Below are 15,843 nucleotides of genomic sequence, written 5' to 3' on the forward strand. Positions count from 1 at the left end.
GATATTGTACTCATGTTTGGTGATGCCTTCTAAGAAAGATTACTATATGTTAAAAATGTTTGTTCGTTAGATTTTGCACTCTGCTACAAAGATCACCATGCTCTAGAATCATCAACTCATGATCAGCTTATTTCTAGGGCCAGAGTCTTCTATGTCACATACTAATTTGGGTCTTTTATGGTTCAAACCTAAGGACTGTTAGCATAGAGATTTTCTGTTTGGTGTTAATTTTTACAATGGTATGAGCATGATCAAGACAAACAGGGTCCCAAATCATATAGAATTTTGTGGATTAAATGAAGAGCCTAAGTTAAAACAACTGACAGTAAATGATAATCAAGTGTTCAGCCATTTGGATGCATCAGGTCATTGGTCTCATTTTGCACATCGTAGGTCAACACATTCTCAATCAGCCAGAAGACCACATGATCTTCAAGCAGAGCTCCAACTAAAACACTCCTTTTTCACCTCATCAAAAGGCTTCTTAATTTTTCTTCATTTTCTCTCATCAGAGAGGTATCATCTGCATATCTGAGATTGTTGATATTTCTCCTGGCAATCTTAATTTCAGCTTTTGATTTATCCAGCCTGGCAATTCACATGATGTACTCCGAATATAAGTTAAATAAGGTGACAATATGCAGCCTTGTCATACTCCTTTTCCAATTTTAAACCACTCATTTGTTCCATGTTCAGTTCTAATTGTTGCTTCTTGATCCACATATAGGTTCCTCAGGAGACAAATAAGATAATGTTACTTCCCTCTCTTTGAGGACTTCACATATTTATCTGTGATCTATACAAAGGTTTTAGTGTAGTCAATGAAGCAGAAGTAATTTTTTTTTTCTGGAACTCTCTTGCTTTCTCCATAATTCAGGAAATGTTAGAATTTGGTCTCTAGCTTCTCTGCCTCCTCAAAAACCAACCTGCTCTCCTGATAATTCTCACTTCACATATTGCTGAAACCTAGCTTGCAGAAACTTAAGCATAACCTTGCTGAAATGAATGCAATTGTTAAGTAATTTGACCATTCTTTGGAATTGCCATTCTTTAGGACTGGGATATAAACTGATCTTTTCTAATCTAATGTCCACTGTTGAGTTTTTTGCTGGTGTATTGAGAACAACACTTTAACAGCATTGTCTTTTAAGATTGTAAATAGTTCAGCTGGAATTCTGTCACCTCCACTAGCCTTATTGTTGTTAGCAATGCTTCCTAAGGCTGGCTTGACTTCACTCTCTGGGATATCTGGCTCTAGATCAGTAACTACACGATCACAGTTATCAATCATATTAAGATCTTTCTTGTATAGTTCCTGTGTATATTCTTGCCATCTCTTCATGATCTCTTCTCCTTTTGTTAAATTCTTACCATTTTTGTCCTTTATCATGCCCATTTTTGCAAAAACAAAACAAAACAAAACGACCTATCCCTTCATATCTCTAATTTTATTGAAGAGATCTTGTCTTTCCCAATCTACTATTTCCTTGTCTTTGTATTGCTCATTTAAGAAAACCTTCTTATATCTCCTTGCTATTCTGTGGAATTCTGCATTCATTTGAATATATATTTCCCTTTCTTCTTTACCTTTCACTTTCTTTCCTCAGCTATTAGTAGTCTCAACAGACAGCTATTTTTCTTTCTTGCTTTTCTTTCTTTTTTTTTTTTTGGAATGTTTTTAGTTGCTGTCTCCTGTACCATATTGCAAACCTCTGCCCATAGTTCTTAAGGCTCTCTATCTATCAGATGTAATCCCTTAAATCTATTCATCAGTTCCACTTCATCTCCATAAGAGATGTTATTTAGTTCATCCTTATATGGTATGGTGGATCATGTTTTAGGTTTTGATGGCTTACAATGAGTGTAAACATCAACTTTTTTCTATTCTGGCCAGAAACTCTTAGGGTCTTTCCCTCCCAGATTGATGTTTCTGTGATGGTAAACTAGGCCACCTTCTGTCTCAATTCTTGCCTGGCCATTAGTCACTGAATGGGCATTGTCTCAGACAAACTGAGACCTGGGAAAGACCTGAATTTAGAAAAGGTAGCATCACACACTGCATCCTGGGCCATCACCAGTCATCTTAACTTTTGTCCTGCCACTGGACTTCCATGACTCTGGAGGAAAGAGTGAGGTTGATGATTTTGCACAGCTCTGCTTCATTTATATCCAATTCATGTGCAAGTCAAGACATCATCCTTGTAATATTATTGGTCCTCCAGAATGAAGGACAAACAACAAGTGGTCTGAGGATTTCCCCTACTTCAATTTAATTTTGAATTTTGAATTCTTTCAATTTAAGTTTGAATTTTACAATGAGAAGCTCATGATGTGAGCCACAGTCAGTTCCAGCTCTTGTTTTAATGGACTGTATAGAGCCTCCACCTTTGGCTGCAAAGTATATAATCAATCTGATTTCTGTATTGACCATCTGGTGATGTACATGTGTAGAGTTGCCCTTTGGGTTGTTGAAAAAGAGTATTTGCTATGACCTGTGAATTATCATAATAAAACTCTATTAGTCTCATTGTATACTTAGAGAATCAACTAAAAAACTACTTGTTAACAACTTTAGCAAAGTTGCAGGATATAAGATAAACCCACATAAACCATTAGCATTTTCTATATATTGCCAACAAATCCTAGCAAGAAATAGAAAGAGAAATTGCATTTAAAATTACTATAGACAATATAAAATATTTGGGAGACTACCTGTCAAGACAAACCCAGGAGCTATATGAACACAACTACAAAATGTTTTCATACAAATAAAGACAGATCTAAATAATCAGAAAAATATCAGTTGCTCATGGGTAGGCCAAGCTAATATAATAAAAATGACAATTCTACCTAAATTAATTTATTTATTCAGTGCCATACCAATCAAACTACCAAAAATTATTTTATAGAGCTAGGAGAAATAATAAAAAGTTCATCTGGAAGAACAAAAGGTCCAGAATAGCAAGGGTATTAATGAAAAAAATGCAAAGAAAGGTGGTCTACCCATACCAGATCTAAAATAATATTATAAAGTGGCAATCATCGAACTATTTGGTACTGGCTAAGAAATAGTTGTGGATCAGTGGAATAGGTTGGGTATATAAGACACAGTAGTCAATGACTATAGTAATCTACTGTATGATAAACCCAAAGACCCCAGCTTCTGGGACAAGAACTCACTATTTGACAAAAACTGCTGGGAAAACTGGAAAATAGTATGGAAGAAACTAGGCATAGACCAACATCTCACATATAACAAGATAAGGTCAAAATGGGTATATGATTTAGACATAAAGGGTAATACTATAAGCAAATTAGGAGAGCAAGGAATAGTTTACCTGTCAGATCTATGGAAAAGGGAAGAATTTACGACCAAACAAGAGATAGAGAACATTAGGAAATGCAAAATGGATAATTTTGACTACATTAAATTAAAAAGATTTTGTACAAACAAAGCCAACGCAACCAAGATTACAAAGAAAGCAGGAAGCTGGGAAATAATTTTTACTGCCAGTCTTTCTGATAAAGGCCTCATTTCTCAAACATATAGAGAACTGAATCGAATTTATAAGAACTTAAGTCATTCCCCAATTGATAAATGGTCAAAGGATATGAAATTGTCAACCATAAGCTTTTATTTGATAGAACTAAAATCCTTTTTCTTTATTAAAATCATTGTTACCTCTCAGAAAGAGATAATATACTTACATTTTGCAAATGTATATGTTTTTTATGCCTTTGGTTGTGAGAGGCCCATTTCACTCAAACTTTTCTCATCCTAAAGTAATAGTTGTCATCAAGAAATTCATTCTTATTTAAGTTAATGAATGAATTGCTAAAAATAAAACTCTTAAAAAAACACTAATCTATTAATCCTGGTTCTCTATAGATATTAGCCCAACAATGATGTTTAGCAATCACACAAATATAACTACCTACACACACATATATACCTACTCAACCTCAAGCCTTAAAATATGTGAAGAAAAAAAAGATGATAAAATGAAAGTACCAAGTAATAGTACAAAAAGGATAATTTTGAGTAATTTTATAAATTGCAAAAGAATTAAATGAGCAGAATCAAGATAATAATTTGTGTAATGACAATAACACTATAATAACAAACAACTTTGAAAACTGTAAGAACTATGATAAGTAAAATAAATAAAAAGACCAATGGTGAAACATGCTATGTATTAGAGAGAGATAATGGATTTGGAGTCTGGACATATACACATATGTATATGTATATACACACATACATAAACACATGCACATGTGAGTGTGTATGTGTGTGTGTGTGTGTGTGTGTGTGTGTGTGTGTGTGCATACCACCATTGGAAGAATGTGTTTTTCTTAACTATGCATATTTGTTACAGGAAATTTGTTTTGTTTCTTTTCTTTCTTATTGGGTTGGGCGTGGGGGTTAGTGTAAACTGGAGAGAAAATAAATTTCTGGGTTTGTTTGTTTTTTTGGTTTGTTTTTTTAAATAGTGAGGTGAAGGTTTAATATATATGAAATGTCCAGACATTTTTAGATGAAGTCACTGTATTATTAGATTTACTTAACTACCTTATGTTGTTACAAGAAACCTCTCACAACGTGGGAATAATCTATAAATACATATAATGTAAAAAAAATCAATAAGATTGGAAGTGACAAAAAATAAGTATTAGATGAGGATAGCTGAACCATTTCTAGCCATAATGTTTAGAAAGTGTGGGATAACACTAATGGTGGGATGGGAGTTCCTTCCCATCTCACCAAGAAAAAATTTTTAGCCTAAATATGATTTTGTACATATGTATATATGTATTTATATACGTTTGTGCATTTGTGTATGATTATGTGCAAAACTATTTTATCCAATTTCCCAATCTTTATAAAACCTTCCTTAGATCCTATCATCCCCTGAAGCTATCATTATCTCTCTTTTTCTCAATCAAATTCTTTAAAGAAGCACCACCTCCCCTTTTCTCACTCACACCTTAAGCTTTTCTAATTTGACTTTTTAGTCATCATCCTACTCATTCGTAATTGGTGACCACCCTCTGCTACTAGATATTCTTTTCTCTCTGGGTTTTCATAACAATACTGTCTCTTTGTGTTCCCCCTACCTATCTGACCACACTTTCTCAATCTAATTTGTCAGTTCATCATTCATACCATGTCCCCTAAATGTGGGTGTTCTATAAGGTTCTGCCTTTTCTCTCTCTATACACTCTCTTGGTAACCTCATCGGATCCCATGGGTTTAACTATCATCTCCATACAGATGATTCACAGGTCTATCCATTGAGTACTAGTCTCTCCCCTGAGAAAGTCACATCACCAATTGCCTAAAACACATTTCAAACTAGATGTCCTAGAAACATCTCATCTCAGCGTATCTAGAGAATTCATTATCTTTTCTCCAAAAGCCCCTTCTCCTCTGAACTTCCCTGTTTCTGTCAAAGGTACCACCATCCTTCCTGGCTCCAGGGTTTGTAACCTCAGCATTATCTTGACTCCTCTCTCCCTCACCCCATATATCCAATTTTTTGTCAAATCATTTGTTTCCACCTCCATCTCATCTCTTGCATATAATTTCTTATTTCTGCATTCATATAGCCTCCACCTTAGTACCTGACCTCATTGCCTGGATTATTTTAAGTCTCCAAATTGGTTTCTCTTCCTCAACTCTCTCTGCATTCCAGTTCACCTTATACAATGATGCCACAGTAATTTTGCTGAAGCATAGATCTGACTCTATCAGCTCCCCTACTAATTCAACTCTATGCCTTCCTATTGTTGCTAAGATAAATATAAACTCCTCTGTTCAGCTTTTAAAGCTCTAAACAACCAGATCCCAACCTTTCTTTCTAACCTTGTCTCCCTCCTACATTCTGTGATTCAACTAAACTGGCCCTCTCTCTGTTCCTCACTCATGACACTCCATGTAGTACCTCTGTGCCCTTGCAATGGTCACTCACCATGCCTTAAAACATACTCTCAACCTCATAGAATCCCTCTCTTTCTTCAAGAGCCAAATCTTTTTGCCTTTTATTTGATGTCTTTCCTGAATCACAACTGCTAGTACCCTCCTTACTAAACTATTTTGTATTTAATTGCTTTGTATTTGTTCATTTTATATTTTATCGTGTACACATTTAAATGTGTGCATGTCACCTCCTCCATTAGAACATATGCTTTTTGTGAGTAGAAATTGTTCCTTTCTTTGGACTTGTATCAGTAACACCTAGCACAGTAGCTGGCACAAAGTAGGTGCTTAATAAATGCTTATTGATTGATGCAGGGATCTATTACTTTTACCAGGGTAACTGATCCCATTTGTCAGTGACAGGCAAATTTCCCCATGCATTGTTGTTGTTCAGTTGTTTCCAGGTGTGTCCAGATCTTCATTACTTCATTTGAGGTTTTCTTGGCAAAGATAATGGAGTGGTTTACCATTTCCTTCTCCAATTCATTTTACAGATGAGGTAACTGAGGCAAACAGGGTTAAGTATTTGGGCAGCTGAAGCAGGTGCTGTGAAATGCTTAGAGCTTGGTCAGACAGCAAAGATCCTAAGGCCATCACTGCATCCTGGACCACAGCCATTTGTCTTGCCTTTAGTCTTTCCACTGGACTTCAATGACTCTGGAAAAGAGAGTAAGGCTAACGACTTTGTACCGCTCTGCCTTACTTGAATCCAACTCACACAGGAGTCAAGACATCACCCCATGATGTCTTTGGTCCTCTTTGAAAATGAAGGATGAACATCACACACCATCAATTTATTCGTTGGGGAGGGGAGCATGATGTTACAGCTAGAGGACCAACCTTAGAGTCAGGAATACTTGGGTTCAGGCTTTCCCTCTGACACATACTATTCATGTCACCATGAACTAGTCACAACCTTTCAGAAGCCTAACACAAGTAATAGCCATTTCACCAATTCACATGGCTAGAAGGAGTTTCTACTTCACCAATGAAATCTCTGGTCTAAATAAACTAATCCATATGCACATATACATATATATATTATCTTCCTATCTATCTCTACATACATTGGCATGTATATGTGTGTGTGGAGGCAATGTCTCATAGTGGATAGAGTAGTAAACTCAAGGCTAGGAAGAACTGGGTTAAAATACTGCCTTTGATACATACTGGTTTTGTGATGCTAGGCTAGTTCTTTAGCCTCTCAGTGCTCTAGTCAAACTTTAAACATTGTGAATTAGAGAGAAGGTCTTACCTGGCATTGGTAGATAAAGTTTCCTTACTCAAGAGTTCTCTTATCAATGAAATCATGGGTTCAGTACCTATATATATATACACATATATATATATATATATATATATATATATATATATACACATATATACACACACACACACAAATATGTGCATATACATATACATACATAAATACACAGACACACATAGACATATATATGCATATATACAGATGTGAGACTTTAAAAAATTCAGCTGGTTTATTCTTCACGTGTATGATATATGACACACTACTTTTGTTTCAGTTCTCAGTGGAATTAAAAAAAGAAGTTTTACATTTAACCTAAGAGAATTTGCTACTCAGTACATATTTCTTACAATAGCTGGGGTTGTTGAATGGACAGTTTATTTGTAAATTAAATGAATCTGCTTCCTCCATGCCCTTGAGAGCCAGCTGATTTATCAGTTAATAAAATAATCATATACCCAGACTAGTACTTCCAATTTATTTTAAAAAGAAATAAAATCACATTTTTGACATATATAAATTCAAATGTAATGTAAAGGGAAATATTGTTAGCAACTATAGTTATACACATGCACACACACACACATACATATATATATATATATATATATGCATATATGTGTAGGTATTAAGGACTATGGGCATATTCCTTTACTTTCTTTGCCTTCACTATTTATATAAGAATGAAGTTCAACAATAACTTGGAGAATACTGGTAAATTATGCAATGTAACTATTGAATTCCAAGCAGATGGTGAATCAATACAAATTAGAACTGGTCCTTATCTTAACAAATTTATTAGAACAAAATGGGGCTTAAAAATGCTTGATTGAATAAATCAGTGATTGATTTAATCAGTTGTTACACCACAGAACAAGTATAATTTCACAGATCTAACATAGGCAAAAGAAAGCAAACAAGTTCTTATATGGTTATAGGCATCAATATTTTAACATGTCAACTGTTTCCACTTAATTTCAACTCCACTCCACCTCTCTTTCAAGACATTTATTTTGCACAGTGAAAGGGTCCCCTCCTATTTGACCATCAGTGGGTTGAGTGTCCAATCTTTATTTTATCCTTAATACCCTATATGGCTTCATAGGTTCATTAAAGCTAGAAGAGAAGTTACAGATTAGCCCAGCTGCCTAACTGTTGGAACCAGTACTGTAGAAAGATTAATCAGGAATCGGGAGTCAAGGTGGATTGGAAGAACACAATGTCTGAGGCAAGGAAACTAGTTAGTCATCTATTACATAAGTGCAGATATTATGTGCTATGGGCCTGAACCAGGGAGGAAGCATTGGGAATGGAAAGAAAGCGAGAAGTACAAGCTATTGTAAAGAGCATTTAGTTGGGATATTGGACCTGATTGTTTTATGAAGAAAATATTCAGTAGTTCAGGTTGGGGCTTTACATCAGGGATCAGGTATGCTGGTGGTATATGGGCCAGCAATAGGATATCTAAAATAACGGGGTAGGTACAAAGGACAAAACCTCTGAAATCTAGTAATAAATGTTGTCACTATCCATCTGGGAAGAGGGAATATACAATACAATTGTAAAGGTCACCCTGTGTGAGCTGTTTGTTTCCTGTCTGATCTATTCTTGTATAATGTATAAATTTATGGAAGAGAAGGGAAGAAATGTGTTGGTCTTAAATGCATGGAAGAGTTGGGATAGCTTTAATCATACAGATAAAATATCTTTATTAACCAAACAATTGAATATCTATGAAAGCCCTTTGTAAATGATAAAATACTACCCAAAGGGAAGATATTTTTATGATTCCATTATTCTTACCATTGGTGAAGATTTCTATGACCCAGGTGGGTGTTTATACCTGGGCACTGAAAACTAGGCTGAAAATCCTGGATTCATAAATTAATTTGTCACCTTGAATTACTATCCTGTGAACTAGGATATACATCATTATATGTTCCTTATGACTTTTTAAAATTTGCAGCCATTTATATGATATGACAGAGAGAGAAAGAGAGAGAGAGAGAGAGAGAGAGAGAGAGAGAGAGAGAGAGAGAGAAACAATTGGAGTAATGATCACCTCATCCACCAACTGGAATTTTCTCAATATTAAATAGCAAATATTATATCATAATTTGATTTCTTACACAAATAATCCTGATAGGAGATTTTATGCAATAAAAAGAGTTTTCTTTAGAAAAATTAAAAAAGCCACCAATTTCTTTCATTTTGAAACTAATTCTTCAAACCACAATAAGCCTATGGTCACTGCAATAATGCTGATTAATATAGAGACCAACAGAAAATAGACTCAAGATTTACTTCAACCAGCCCAGCTACATGACCAGGAGAACCTTATTTAATTAGTAATAATATTCAGACTTTGCATGGGATTCAGAAACCTCTACATTTGTGGAGGAAAGAGATTAGGAGTGAAAATGTTTAAAAAAAGGATTTTATGTCTTCTTTCTTCAAAGTATAAAAAGAAGCCTTATTTAGAATAGTGTTTTAATTTTTAATCTTTTAATAGATGAGATCAAAGAACATACTGTTTTTTTTTTTAAGGGAAATGTGATTACTAAGCTTAAGTGCACAGTATATTAAATGAAAATTCTGATCATAAAGAAAGGTAATATCTACTCAAAAGTATAATTTCTGTACTTTTGAAATCATCTTAGCAAGAATTATCTACCCCTATCAAATTGTAGCACTTGTCAAAATCAACTGTAAAGCATCTCAAGTGCTCTTCTGAATCAACAAAACAGATGTATTGCGATGTGAGATTTCAAGGAGATGGAAGGAAAAGGGAACCTGATGTCAGTCATTGCCCTCAATCTCTTGAACCCAACACTTAACACAGTAGACACTGCAGGTCTTTGGGACAAGACTTATCAAGGAGAAAATGCAAGGCTGATTTTTAATAACATTTTCAAAGCCAAATGAAAATTATTTTATGTCTGCTTTGCTACTAGTCTTTTATCACCTCAACTTGTTCACAAATAAAAAAGACATCAAAGTTTCAAGCAAGTAACTAGTACCTTCCTCCTTCCCCCAATTTTTAAATTTACTAATAATTTAAATCATCTAAAATTTGGAAAATAAGATTTCAGAAGTCCAAAGCAAAAAGGATTAAGTGTTTTACCACAACTGGAATTTATTTTTCTCTTGTTAAATTCATCCTCCACCTAACCTGCCATTTGCTTATTTTGCATGACTCTCATGTTTTGTTTGTCCTCTCTGCTCTGGTTAGGACTCAGTCACTATGCTCTGCCTAGAATCATAATTATCAATTGATATTTATTAAGCATGAATAGGCATTAGCACTCTCAAGCATTCAAAATTAGCATTCTGTAACATCCAAAGATTCTAGGAGTTTATGTACATACATCACAGCTAAAAAAGAATATGGCATTAAGACACTAATTTAAATATTCATAAAACTTCTTGGGAAAAATCACAGTATCATAGATTTAGAACTGGGAGGGACCTGAGAGGCTACTGATTCCAAACCCTTTCTGTTATAGATGAGAAAATTGAAGCACAGAAAGATTGCGTGAGTTTCCCAGGGTTATATAGCTATTAAATATCTGGTTCAGCTTTTGAATCCAGGCCTTCCTGAAGCCAAGTTCAGTGCCCCTTCCATTATAGTATACTATCTCAAATAAATGCAAAAGAATTTGTCAATCAATTAGAAAAGAAATCTGTCTTTCAATGTTTTAATGTTGGGAGTAAAGTTGAGATTACACAGACAATGTTAAGATGGATTATTTATCCCTATGCTTTGGCTTTCTGATCACTTATTTTAACAGACATCAACTGCAGCCTGACAATTTCAATACCGACCCATTTGAATTTTTAGTATCTTTGGCTCATTCCAAGTATACTGAGGTCTGAAGAACAAGAAAGATAAGAAAAAGGAGTGTTGGAGAAGTAAATGGGAACTAAAGACAGGAGTATACCTACTAAGAGATATAAATATAAATCCAACTCAATTCCAGAATGGCAGAAACATAATCATGTGAAGAAATCAAAAGCCAGTCCTTCCATTATCAGCAGCACTATTTTTGGTGTTGTAGTGCTCAAATTGTCTAAAGAACCAACTTCTACTAGAACCGCAATACATGCTTACACGTTCCCTAAGTACAGAGAATTGAGCAAAAGTGCAAAGATGAACTGTCTCAATCACTAGTTTCTGTATGGTAGAGCATATGACATGTGACTATACTACAAAGTGATATATAAAAAATAGATTTCCCCCAGTATAGGATGTGATGTGTAGGTAGTAGAACTATTACTAACTTTCGTAATAAGGGAAGGCTTCACAGCTCAGATGACCTTTAATTTAGGCCTTAATAAATGGGTAGGATTTCAACTGGTAGGGTGGAAGGTACAGCAGCTACAGGAAACAACTCAAGCAAAACAAATGTGGCAACAAAATGGGGCACGATCGAAATACCAGAGGAAGGCCTCCAAAGCTCTGAGTAAATCCTCGATGTCAAATTCACAGAACAATATGAACTTGAAACACACAAGGCAAGATAGCCTTGGGAAGTTTTGATCTGCACGTTTGCAAAACGTGAACCTGTCAGAATAGCACATCAGGTATGCCTCCTTCTCCCTTCAAAAACTTCTGGATCAGGGTGGAGAGGTAGGAGTTATATGTGCAGAGGCGGGCTAGTGTCAGATTGCAGACAACTCTAAATGCCAGGCTAAGGAGCTGGAATTAATTTGATAGGAAATTTCTTCCTACTCACTCCATCCATCTTTACTCCTTCCTTATGCACTGAGCCATCTTGAATTTGGAATAGGATGTATTTGTGTTCAATCCAAAGGTAAAAAAAAATTCATGAGAGAGGCACTGGCCCCATCTAACCCAACTATTTTGCTAGCAGGTGTGACTCTATGGATAAACTCTGGGAATCAGAGGAAATGATCTCATTCTCCTTCTCAGCATTTGTTGTATCTTAAATATGATCTAAGCCACAGATAGACCTGCCATTTATTTGCTGCCAAATAAATCTATCCTAAATGTCCTGAATCTATGCTACTACTCTGAATGTTACCATGGTTCTTGCAATATATATAACAGGTATCCTTCCATCATTTTTATAGTTACATAGGTTCAAAACCTTGGAACCAGCTTTGCTTTATCTCTGTCCTTCACTATCCCAATCCAATTCTTCAAAGCTACTTCCCTTCTCTAAAATCTTTACTGACTCCTAAGCAACCTGGCTTGGAATTCAAGATTCTCTACAATTTGACATCACTCACTTTAACCTGTTCTTTCTTGCACTGCTTCCCTAATAAAACTATGTTTCAGTCATTCAGAAGGAGTTAGGTGGCACAGTGGATAGAGTTCGGGTCCTAGCATCAGGAAGACCTGAGTTCAAATGTGGCCTCAGACACTTGATACCTGTATAACTCTGGGCAAGTCACTTAACTTCTGTGTGTTTCAGTTTCCTCATCTACAAAGTGGAAATGATAATAGCATCTACTTCATAGGGTTGTTGTATCAAATGAGAAAATATTAAGTAAGGCACTTAGTGCTTAGCACATATTAGGTGCCATATAAATGCTTATTCCCTCTCCTTTACCACTCATTCTAGACTACTCAGCATCTCCATCTATATTTTTTACTTTCCGGATTTTTACTCTATTCATTATCCTAGAAATACCTCCTGCACTCCATCTCTACTGTTAAAACTTTACTCTTCTGATCCATGCTTCAAAGCCTGCTTCAAATTCTCTTTATTTCATGAAGCTTTCCTTGATTGAGCCAACTAGGTATGATATCTCCCTGAACTCATAGCACCAAATCTGGGGCACAATAGCATATAAACAGTACAAAGGCTTTGCTGTACCCCAGCAGGAACTTGGGTATATCTGTTGAAAAGTAGTTATCAGTGAGTCAAACTAGAGCCTCAAAGGCCCAGAAGCAGATGATGAATATAGGTAATGTACAGTACAGTATAGCAAATCTGTTAGGTTTCAATCCACCAATAGGGTATGAGGACACAGATAGAATCAAAATCAAGAGACAAAGCCATAAGGCAATGAAAACAAGAAAGGGGCAGGTCAGTCAATCAATAAAAAAATCTCTTAAGAGCCTACAGTGTGGCAGGTACCATACTGGGTTCTGGGAATACACAGACTGAAATAAAAGTCATGCTTTCAAATATCTATATTCTATCAGGGCAAAAAAGATGTGTATGTATAGTTGGTATATACATATGATAATTACAGGGTAGTTTAGGGAGCAAAGGTGCTAGCACTTGAGGACATCAAGAAAGCCTTCACATGGAACTTGGTGCTCGGGATGAGTCTTGAAAGAACAGACTCTAAAAGGTTGAGCTGGGGAGGGAATGTATTCCTAGCATAGTATCAAAGTCATAGTCCTAGAAATGCAAAGAGTTTATATTTGTTAGATCACACTTAGAATCATCCATGGGTTTTTAACCACGGTCTCAAGGAAGTAAATTTATTAAGTATCAGTTGTATTAAGACTTCCACTAAGGTCCTACTATGATGCCTCATTACAGCACAGAGGTGACCTTGAATTCTTAAGACCTCTACCACTGAAGCCCAGATCCTGGAAGTCTTTATCAAGTTGGCAAATGTTCAAGGACATCTCCAATGATGAACTGTATGTCTCTTCTCTGGGGATCAGCCTAGTCAGGGTGAGATAGACTTCTAATTAGTTTGGCTGAAGAACAGTGAATTTTTTGCCCATAACAATTCTCAAAGACCATCTACTAGTTCTTAGAAGGAATCTCATATCTCAAAAAAATCCTAGATGCTTAAAGATTTAGAATTTTCATACAACTGTGCTAGGCATTTGGGGCCTGTGCTAGGCACTGAAGACATAATATAATTGATAGTTGCCAGACAAGAAAATTAGAACAGACTAAAAGGGGATCGAAATATGGGGGAGGACAAAGAAAGTGGAATTTCTTAGAAAAAGGTTCCATAAAGGAATGTTTCATAAGTTAATTAGTTGGGGCACCTAGGTGGCGCAGTGGATAGAGCACCAGCCCTGGATTCAAGAGGACCTGTGTTCAAATATGGTCTCAGACACATAATACTCACTAGCTGTGTGACCCTGGGCAAGTCACTTAACCCCATTGCCTAACCATAAAAACAAACAAACAAACATAAGTTAATTAGTTGTGAAAGTGGCACAGATTGAAGAGACATTTATCTGGGGAGGGAAAGGAAAGGATCAACAAGCTAGAGGAAGCAACGACAGATAAATAAAAAGAAAGGGAAACTAATAATTTAAGTAAACTTGGAATGACACTAGCAAATATATTTGGGGGCATGCAGAAATACTAGGAAGGAGAGACTCACATAAAGGTAGCATAAGTAAAACTAATATATGTATATGTATATGTATATGCATAGATGTGTGACTACATATAGTCAATCCTCAACTTTTGCAGGGGTAACATTCCTACAAAATGTTGTTATTGATGCATCAAACCTATTAGGTTCCCAAAACTACCCAAAACTGTAATCTTTAGCTAGAGGTTGCTGAAAACATACTTTCATGAATACAATTTTTTATAATAAAACATTAATTCCAAAAATATGCACTTTTCCTAATATAGTTACCATGAAGTAATCCATAAAATGTAGTACACAAAATGACATGGATAACAGACAAAACATTTTTTTTTACTTTTAATATTTTTTAACCTGAATCTTACCTTCCACTGTGTCAGAAGGCAGTGTGAGGGTGTTGTACTGTATACTAAACCACTGTGAACCTTTTTACCTTGGCCACTCCCTGAAAACCAAGGAAGAAAGACACTGAGACTGGTGAAGTCTCAACATCACCTCCAACACTCTCTCCTTCATAACTGGTGAATGGTGTTGGAGACTGTGAAGGATGCACTAGTCTGAAATAATTCATCAGTAATACCTGCTTGGTGCTCTGTTTGAGATCCTTAAAGGTCTTGCAGTATGGGAGCACAGCAGAAGTGAGTTGACTTTTAACCTTGAGGCTGCAATCAATAATGGGATCAACAGCCTCAATGTCTCTAGCTAACTAGTCAATTATGGCAAACCGTCCTAGTAGCATACCAGCTACTGTACAAACTTTCCACATTGTGCCTCTCATTTTTTTCTATGCTACACATATCCTGGAACATGCATGGTTGCCAATGAGAAAGTGAAAATGAGGATACTAATAAAATCACACTAATGCTTGAAGTCTTGAGAGTTAGACTACGAATGTTGAGGACTGACTGTATAAACACATATGTATATGTGTGTGTGCATACATATATATACTACATATACACACTTATAAGTACTTATTGTTATGTATTTGTATATATTTTAACTATATATCATATATTATATATTAGTGTGTGTAAGACTATAACTAGAATGTAAGGATAATTCAGCATTAGAACACATTTGACATGTTAATCATTAAAACAAAATCACAGTTCTGATCAAAACTACATTATCATATTAATGAATACAGAAAAAGCCTTTGACAAAATACACCATTCATTTATGTTAAAAAAAAAAAAGCTAAGAAAATACAGATATTAGGGCCCTGTTTCATATGATTAAAAGTACATACTTAAAATTTAAAGCTAATTGTTTG

At 35.4% G+C, this 15,843-nt stretch overlaps 1 pseudogene; it reads right to left on the reverse strand.

Annotated features, from left to right (window-relative positions):
- Positions 1-796: 796 nt before the first annotated feature.
- Positions 797-15,138, reverse strand: LOC110206945 (uncharacterized; annotated as a pseudogene).
- Between the last annotated feature and the right edge of the window lie 705 nt (positions 15,139-15,843).

This window comes from Phascolarctos cinereus, unplaced genomic scaffold (genome assembly GCF_003287225.1).
Source record: "Phascolarctos cinereus isolate Bilbo 61053 unplaced genomic scaffold, phaCin_HiC Scaffold_1;HRSCAF=81, whole genome shotgun sequence".
NCBI classification, from domain to species: Eukaryota; Metazoa; Chordata; class Mammalia; order Diprotodontia; family Phascolarctidae; genus Phascolarctos; species Phascolarctos cinereus.